Source organism: Musca domestica, unplaced genomic scaffold, assembly GCF_030504385.1.
Source record: "Musca domestica strain aabys unplaced genomic scaffold, Musca_domestica.polishedcontigs.V.1.1 85, whole genome shotgun sequence".
Classification (NCBI taxonomy): Eukaryota; Metazoa; Arthropoda; class Insecta; order Diptera; family Muscidae; genus Musca; species Musca domestica.
The window spans coordinates 2,063,905-2,071,440 of record NW_026712418.1 but is presented as its reverse complement, the minus strand read 5'-3'; the positions used below and the strand labels follow the sequence as shown (position 1 = coordinate 2,071,440).

Below are 7,536 nucleotides of genomic sequence, written 5' to 3'. Positions count from 1 at the left end.
ATAATATGCGTTTTCAACAGTTTTTACAAATTCGAACAATTTTTCATTCAAAAATTTCAATTCCAAAATTGGTTTGACAGATCATTGTCCCATCACCTGTGTCGATGCGTCTACCTGGATTCTTCTATAATGGTTATAAATTATTACAGAGTGGAAGCAACATTGCTCAAGGTAGAACAAGAATTTACTCAAAGAATGTAATGCCGAAACGATAGATGTAGACTCACGTTGGAAGAATAAAGAATATCGACAATTTTAACAAATTTCAATTATTATTAATTCAACATTTTAAATTAAAAAATCAGTTTGACAGTTAATTGTCCCAGCAGCTGTGTCGATGCGACCACCTGTATTCTTCTACCATGGCTAGACTCATTTGCCAAATCGAATTTTGCAATTCTTTCCTGAAGTACTGGACCTAGTAATTTTTTTCAAACAAAAATTATTTCCTTTTTTAAAATATTTCCATATGACGAGTGGCATATTTTACAAAAATAGTAATATTTTTGACATTCCTAGGCACGTAAAAACAGTTATATGTTCCAGTCTTAGGAAAACGAATGTCAATTATTTTGTCTGAAGCTTAATAGAGATTTTAAACCACTTTCGGCGCTTTTAGTTCTTGTGCAGTCCTCGAATGAAGTTTTGTTTTAAGTAAGCCTTTGAGAAACAAGATCCCAGAATAACCGGCTGAAAAATGTTCGCAAAATCTTCACAATACCTTCAATAAGGACATCTTACGCTGGTGATTTCCAGCAATAAAATTAAGACCAATTCGATTGAAAATTCAGGAATTTTGGGGACTTAGGTGAGAGGACCACATTTCTTGATTTTTTTTTTTTTGATATAGCCAGTCGACTTTCGATTAATCGATTGTTGAAAATCGCAAAGTCCTAATCGACTTTCCATTTCGATATCACAATCAAAGCAAAAACTATTTTAACAAGTTACCAACCCCAAAAAATGTTACCGATTTTTGGTGATTAGTCGAAAGATGGACGATGGAAGAATAGACGAAATTTCTGTATTCGGATAAAAATCAATTTAAATTAAGTAAGGAATAAGCAAAAAAAAATCTACTTAAATTAAGCAATTCCAACAGAAAGAAATCCTCAATGACAAACAGCAGTCAATGATAATTGTGCGTGAAGCAAACCAAGAAGCCAATGAAGCTGAAAAATGTTGAAAAAAGTGACATCAAATAAATGAAACTTAATGATGATGAAAAAATATTTTCCAAGAAGAAAAAAATTGCAAAAAAAGTTGTGGTAGTGTAGTAAAATAGTAAGAAAACGAAAAGAGAAGAGAAAGAAGAAGAAGGAAAAATTATTTAAAGGTGAATAAAAGAGAAGAGAAGACGTCGTGTAACACAACAACGAATAGTCAAATATTTTGTTTAAAAGAGTAAAATTATTGGGTGAGCGAGCTAGCGAGCGAGAGAGAGCGAACGAGTGCGTGAGGTAGCTGAGAGAGAGTAGCTGTCAATTTTCCAAAAAGGAAATCAAAAAGGAAAAATACAAAAGGCAAGAGATTGCCAGTGAGAGAGGCTAAAGTGCGGGTGTTTGTAATCTTCTTTTTTTCTATCGTGAAAAATTGCAAAAATATATAGAAAATTATGAAAAAAGTTGGAAAAAATTAAATATTGTTAAGGCATTGTGAAATTATGCAAATAATGTACACAACAAAAAAGTTAGTTAAAAAGCTAAATTGAAAGTCTTGCTTCGATAATAGCAAATGGAACAAGACCCAAAATAATTTTCTAAATGATGACCGAATATTATTGTGTGTGTTAAAAAGGGCAGAAAAGGCCAAAAAGTTCGTCATAGCCAGCCAGCAAGCGCAAGCATTGACAGAAATAACAAAAAAAAACGGGAAAAGCATAGTAGTAGTCACCTTTGTTGGCCACCATTCAGAAGCCGTCATCAGCGTTCTTGAATTTTGTGTGCGTGCGAGTGTGTGTGCAATTTTTCTTGTGCTGTGTTTCTTGTGCCAGTGGTGTATATTTTTTTGGTGTGTTCCTTTTAGATTTTTTTTTTGTTCTTGAGCTGGTGCTGCTATATTTCTCGTGCCGCTGTTCTTCCTGCGTTGGCCGCATTTCCATGCTGTCTCAATAGCTAAATACCTATATAGTGAACCTTTAAAATTTTGGAAATATTTTAAACAAAAAGCAAAAAAAAAAATTATCCATCGACTGAGCGTGTGCGTGTGTGTGTAAATTTTATCGAGTTTTTCTCACTTTGTGCTGAAGTATTTAAAATTTCAAATGATTTTGGGAGCAGAAGAAGTCAGCCGCCCCAAGCTTTAAAACCAGCATGTAAATGTACAATGCAAAAAAGAAAAATAAAATTGCCAATGAAAAAACAAAATTAAAGAAGGAAACCAAAAAATAGAAATATATATATTTTTTTCTTCAAAAACGACCATCAAGAGCAGCAGCAGTTGCAGACAACAATAATAAGCCAATCAATATAAAATAACATTGACAGAACGTTTACGTCATAACGTCGTCAACGTCGAAGTCGCCATCATCATCATCATCACCCACCAACACACGATACGACGAGAACGACGACTACGACGAGAGGACATCGAAAAAAGAAAGAAAGAAACCAAAAGACGAGTATTTCCTCAATTTTTCGTCTATTCTCTTAGATTTTGTGTTCTTGATTTCTTCTTTAATCGTTCTTTTTCGTTTTTCTTTTTGGTGTATGTCATTTTACCATTATATTTCATTTGATGTTTTTTTTTTTGCTATTGAGTATCCTGTAATCAAAAAAAAAAGATATTTTCTTTTTATTTTGGAAAAATTAATGTGTTTTTATTTTTCTTATTGGAATTTCGGCATTACTTTTATTCCGAGGGAAATAGGTATTCAATTTTGTTTCACAATGAAATATTCAAAATTATTTGCCAAAGGAATTTCAGGTTAAGGTATAGGTACAAATTATGTAAAGGAGTTTCCTGCTTTCCTTTTTGCCTTCATTCGTTGGCTTTGATTTTGTCTGTCGTTCGCATAGAAACATGTGGATTTTTTATGTAAAAGAAAATCCTCATTACAAAATATGTAAACGAAAGTGTTTTAAACATTAGATGGCAATAGACGTTACGTTTGACTAACCCGGCAAAAGAAAAAAAAAATTATAATATAATTGAAAAATATATCATTGAGAGCAAATGAAAACAGCGTGCAAAATCAAAAAACAACAAAAAGAGGAAACTTATTTTCTCCCTCACACACACACACATTTCCTCTCTGAACTTTAACTCAGTGACAGCTATAAATGTGCTATTTCTAATATCTATTTAGCTGTTTTCGGTGTTGTCAACATGTCAGTGCTAAAAAAACGCTACATTCTTTTAAATGTTTTACATGAAACTAGAGAACAGAGTCAATGTAAACTCAAAAATAAAATGAGTAATAAAACCCTTACCATTCACGGCCTAGTTTTCGATATTCACTCGGACATGTGTAATTTTCTAAAAAAAAATAAGTGTTTCAAAAATGTAATGATTCATTTAGAAAGCAAAACCGACAAGAAGATGTATTTAAATTAGACTGAATTTCGGTCAATGGCATGTATGTTTGCAACGAAGCTTCCAACGCTACATGAAGGCTATATCAATGAAATTTGCAAATCTTCCATAATTGTGAATGACAAATGTTAATCTATGATAGAATTAAGAATGTAACGTCGTTTGAAATAAGCATTCCCCGCTCTGTACTTCTCATTTTTACAATGAGACTTGGTAGAAGCATACAGGTAGATGCATCAATGATTGCGAACATTGATATGTCAAAATTAAAAAAAAATTAACAATAATAGGTAGATTCTTATGTGTATGATGTGCATTTTTTCAAAATATTTTACAAATGTCAATAATTTTTCATTAAAAATGTTCAATTCCATTGTCCCAGCAGCTATGTCGATGCGACTACCTGTTTCTTTTGCTTTTTGATATAATTTTTCTTTAGCTAGAACAAAAAGATTGCGCTGTGTTTTGTTTCCACTTGATGTAGGACGACGGAAAAATATATTATTATATTTTTTTTTTAAATATGCCACTTGACATACGTTAATATTTTAGATATGTAAAGGTTGTCATATTCTACTTCTATAATATTACCATGGATGAGATGTTGGCAATGAAATAATTTTTAATAAAATTGTAAACATATGTTTGCACAAGGTTCCCATTTTAATTCTACTATTTTTAAAACATTGTGTTTGTAATGCATGATGCTTTTGCCCCATTAGATAGTGTCCATTTAAGCACGAGCAAGTAAAAAAAGTATCAGTCGGTTTTGATGACAGGTGTAAACCCCAGCCTTGAGTTATAATTAATCAAACTATTGACCCTCTATGGGGGAGGTTCCGAAATACTGACCTAAGACTTATATAAATATAACAACGTGCCAGATTTGGACCATATCGACTACTTCCTTCACTTTATACCTCATACCTCATGTATGTGATAATTTTTGGAAAATGTGGAATGATATGAATAAGAAATGAGACATAGCGGGCCGAAGTATTCAATTTTTATACATCATCTAATACAGATACAGAAAAATATTGGTATGGGCAAAATCTGAAGGAAGTCGAACAATCATATCCAAAATTATGATAAATTACATATTCATATCAGATTTCTGGTTAAGAGAAATATTTCGATATAGCAAGTTGTAAAGAATCACCGACTTGTTTTGGAAGTTATGATAGATATACGTATTGGAAATTGAGACCCTTTGTGGATGAGGTACCAAAAGGGGCTGGTAGATTTATATCATCCTCAAAACAGATCTTGCGTTAGCAAAACTATTTGGATGTGTGAAATTTGAGGGGAGTTTGATGCTTATCACTTTCTTTGGGCGTTTTGACTTTCAAAACCTAGAACCCTATGTAGGGAAGGGACCAGAAGAAATGGTCCGATTTCTACCATCTTTATAACATGTCTTCTGTTGATGCAATTATTGAGATGTACTAAGTCTTAATGGAATCGGATGTTAATTTCGCGATGTATGAGCTTCATGTATAATTAAAAATGTTGACCCTTTGTGGGGGAGGTACCAGAAGGAGTGGAGCGATACTACCCATCTGCACACCGGACTATGGGTTAATAAAATTATTGTGATGTGTGTAATTTTGTCGCAAAGATCTGACGATAGAAATAATGTTGATAACTTTTTATTAATTTTTTGTGCGATTTTTAGCGATTTTTGTCGGAAACGCAAAATTGATTTGAGAATGCCACAAGAGTTCCCCAGATCTAAGATGGCTCAAACCCGACTATTTAGGAGTTTGTAAACGTATGTTTAATTTACCACGATAACCGATTTTCGCTTTATGATATCGAAAAATATCAAAGAACTAGTAAAGTCTTGCAATTCAGGAACAGAGTAATAGTTGCGTTTTATCGTAATCAACATTTGGTCTGTTCCAGAACCTGCAAGAATCTACTAGTTTTGCATTTTTTCCGATATCATAAAGGGAAAATCGGTTATCGTAGTAAACACTTTTACATTCTTGCCGTTCCAAAAACAGACCAAATATTGACATGTATTTCATTTAAAGTGTCTATTAAGTTCTTCGCTCTTTCCTAGCCTAGAATTTGGTAGGTCCATCTTTGAAGATTCTGTAAAATAAGAATGAAAAACACTGAAAGGCTAATATTTTTGGATAGAAAGACTATAGGATAACATTTCAATGTGAATTTAGATTGGTATGGCAATGTCCAAAGGCTGAATTCTTTTTTTCTATGAAAATATGAAATGTAAAATATTTTCTCATTCAACATTTCAAAAGTTTTTATGGAACAACAATTGAAGTCTAGTGATGCAAATACACTAACAGCGGAATGCCGCAGTTGCAATGGTATAAATTTCATATTGCCACTTTAAGATTAGGCGTACGGCCACGACTCTTTATATCCTCAGCCATATGGCTACAGAGGGTATATATCATTTGACACGCGCCTCATCGATATAACTGTTTTAGACCCTAGGTCTCTTTGGATGAAATCCGTTTCAGGACATTTGGAGTCGATCTTGCGATGTCCGTCCGTCTGTCTGACTGGTGCGCACGATAACTCTCAAAGGAAGTATCCGATTTGATCCAAACTTGGTACATCGTAATATTATTGTCAAACTTAGATCGATTTCGGAGATGGGCAATATCGGTCCACTCCTTCCGGTACCTTCCACACAAAATATCAGCATTTTCAAAGAAAATCATTTACTGCGCCGAAAAAGAAAAAAAAAACCATTTTGCTTCAACTTTGCGAATCCTAATTTTTGCATCAGAGATAGGTCAGATGCGAAAACGGACAATATCGGTCCACTCCATCAAGTACCTCCCCCACAAAGGGTCAAATTTTTGTATAATCTTATAAAATGTGATGTAAGTATCCGATTGTCTTCAAATTGCACACATCACAATATTTTTAGTAACCCAAAGTCTGGTGTGAAGATGGAATATATCAGTTCACTCCTTCTGTTACCTCCCCCACAAAGGTATAAAATTTTGAGTATCCATGAAGCTCATAAAACGCAAAATTAATATTTGATTCCATTCAAACTTGGTACATCTCAATATTTCTATCAACACAAGATCTATTATAAAGATGGTACTGATCGGACCATTTCTTCTGGTACCTCCCCCATATAGGGTTCCAGATTTTTGGCAAAACAAAACGCTCAAGGAACCCGAGATAAGCATCCAACTCGCTTCAAATTTCGCATATTTTTTTTTTTTTTTGAATGAAAGCAAAACATTTCGGAAATAGCGTCAAATTTTAGAATAAGATTAGATTTGTTCGAATAGGTAGCCTTTGGCATGAATTATGACCTTCAAACGGCCAATGAAACCGTCACACGCTGCTCAAATGTTGCTCTGCGGTATTTTGGCCCACTCCCGGCGAAGCGCTTGTTTGAGGTGATCGACACTTTGGTATTTTTTAGTGCCAACCTTGCTTTCCAAAATACTCCAGACACAATAGTCCAACGGATTGGTATCCGGAGATTTTGGTAGCCATTGTGCGCTGGAATGAAGCGAGTAACCTCGTGCTGAGTGCGATGGTGCTGAATCCTGTTGGAATGTCCAAGGTCTGCGGTCAAAATGTTTGCGTGCCCAAGGCTTTAATACACCCTCCAGAATATTTTCGCGATAATATTCGGCATTTATTATGATGCCACGGTCGATTAATACGAGTGGAGAGCGACCATGGAAGGCGCTTGAGTTCTGGTGGCCAATCGAAGGTGCACATTTTCAGCTGACCTCTTTGGCAAGTAAACACGATCATTTCTTTTGTTTACAAACTGCTGGACAACGAATGTTTTCTCATCGGAGAGAGAAAACCCAATATGGCAGTTCACCACTTTCGGCCAAGCGAAGCAACTCTTTGAGTCTATTTTCTTTTTGTTGGGTTGTAAGTTCTTGCACTTTTTGGAATTTCAATGGCTTTACCCCGAGCTAATTTTTCAATATTTGGGGAATGGAATATTGCGATATGTTCAGCTCACGAGACATTTTTCGGCCA

The 7,536-nt window shown here is 34.4% G+C and overlaps 1 protein-coding gene across 3 annotated transcripts in view; it reads left to right on the top strand.

Moving 5' to 3' along the window:
- The first annotated feature begins 911 nt into the window (after positions 1 to 911).
- The window catches only part of LOC101893684 (neuroplastin), an 82,929-nt gene continuing 76,304 nt past the window's right edge, over positions 912 to 7,536 (top strand). The window contains exon 1 of one of the 3 annotated variants that reach the window (XM_059131372.1): positions 912 to 1,053. The gene's annotated coding sequence lies outside the window, so the exon portion shown is untranslated. Of the gene's footprint in view, positions 1,054 to 1,073; positions 1,337 to 1,536; positions 1,690 to 7,536 lie in introns of those variants that run through there. The other 2 variants (XM_059131374.1, XM_059131375.1) reach the window with 2 other exon arrangements.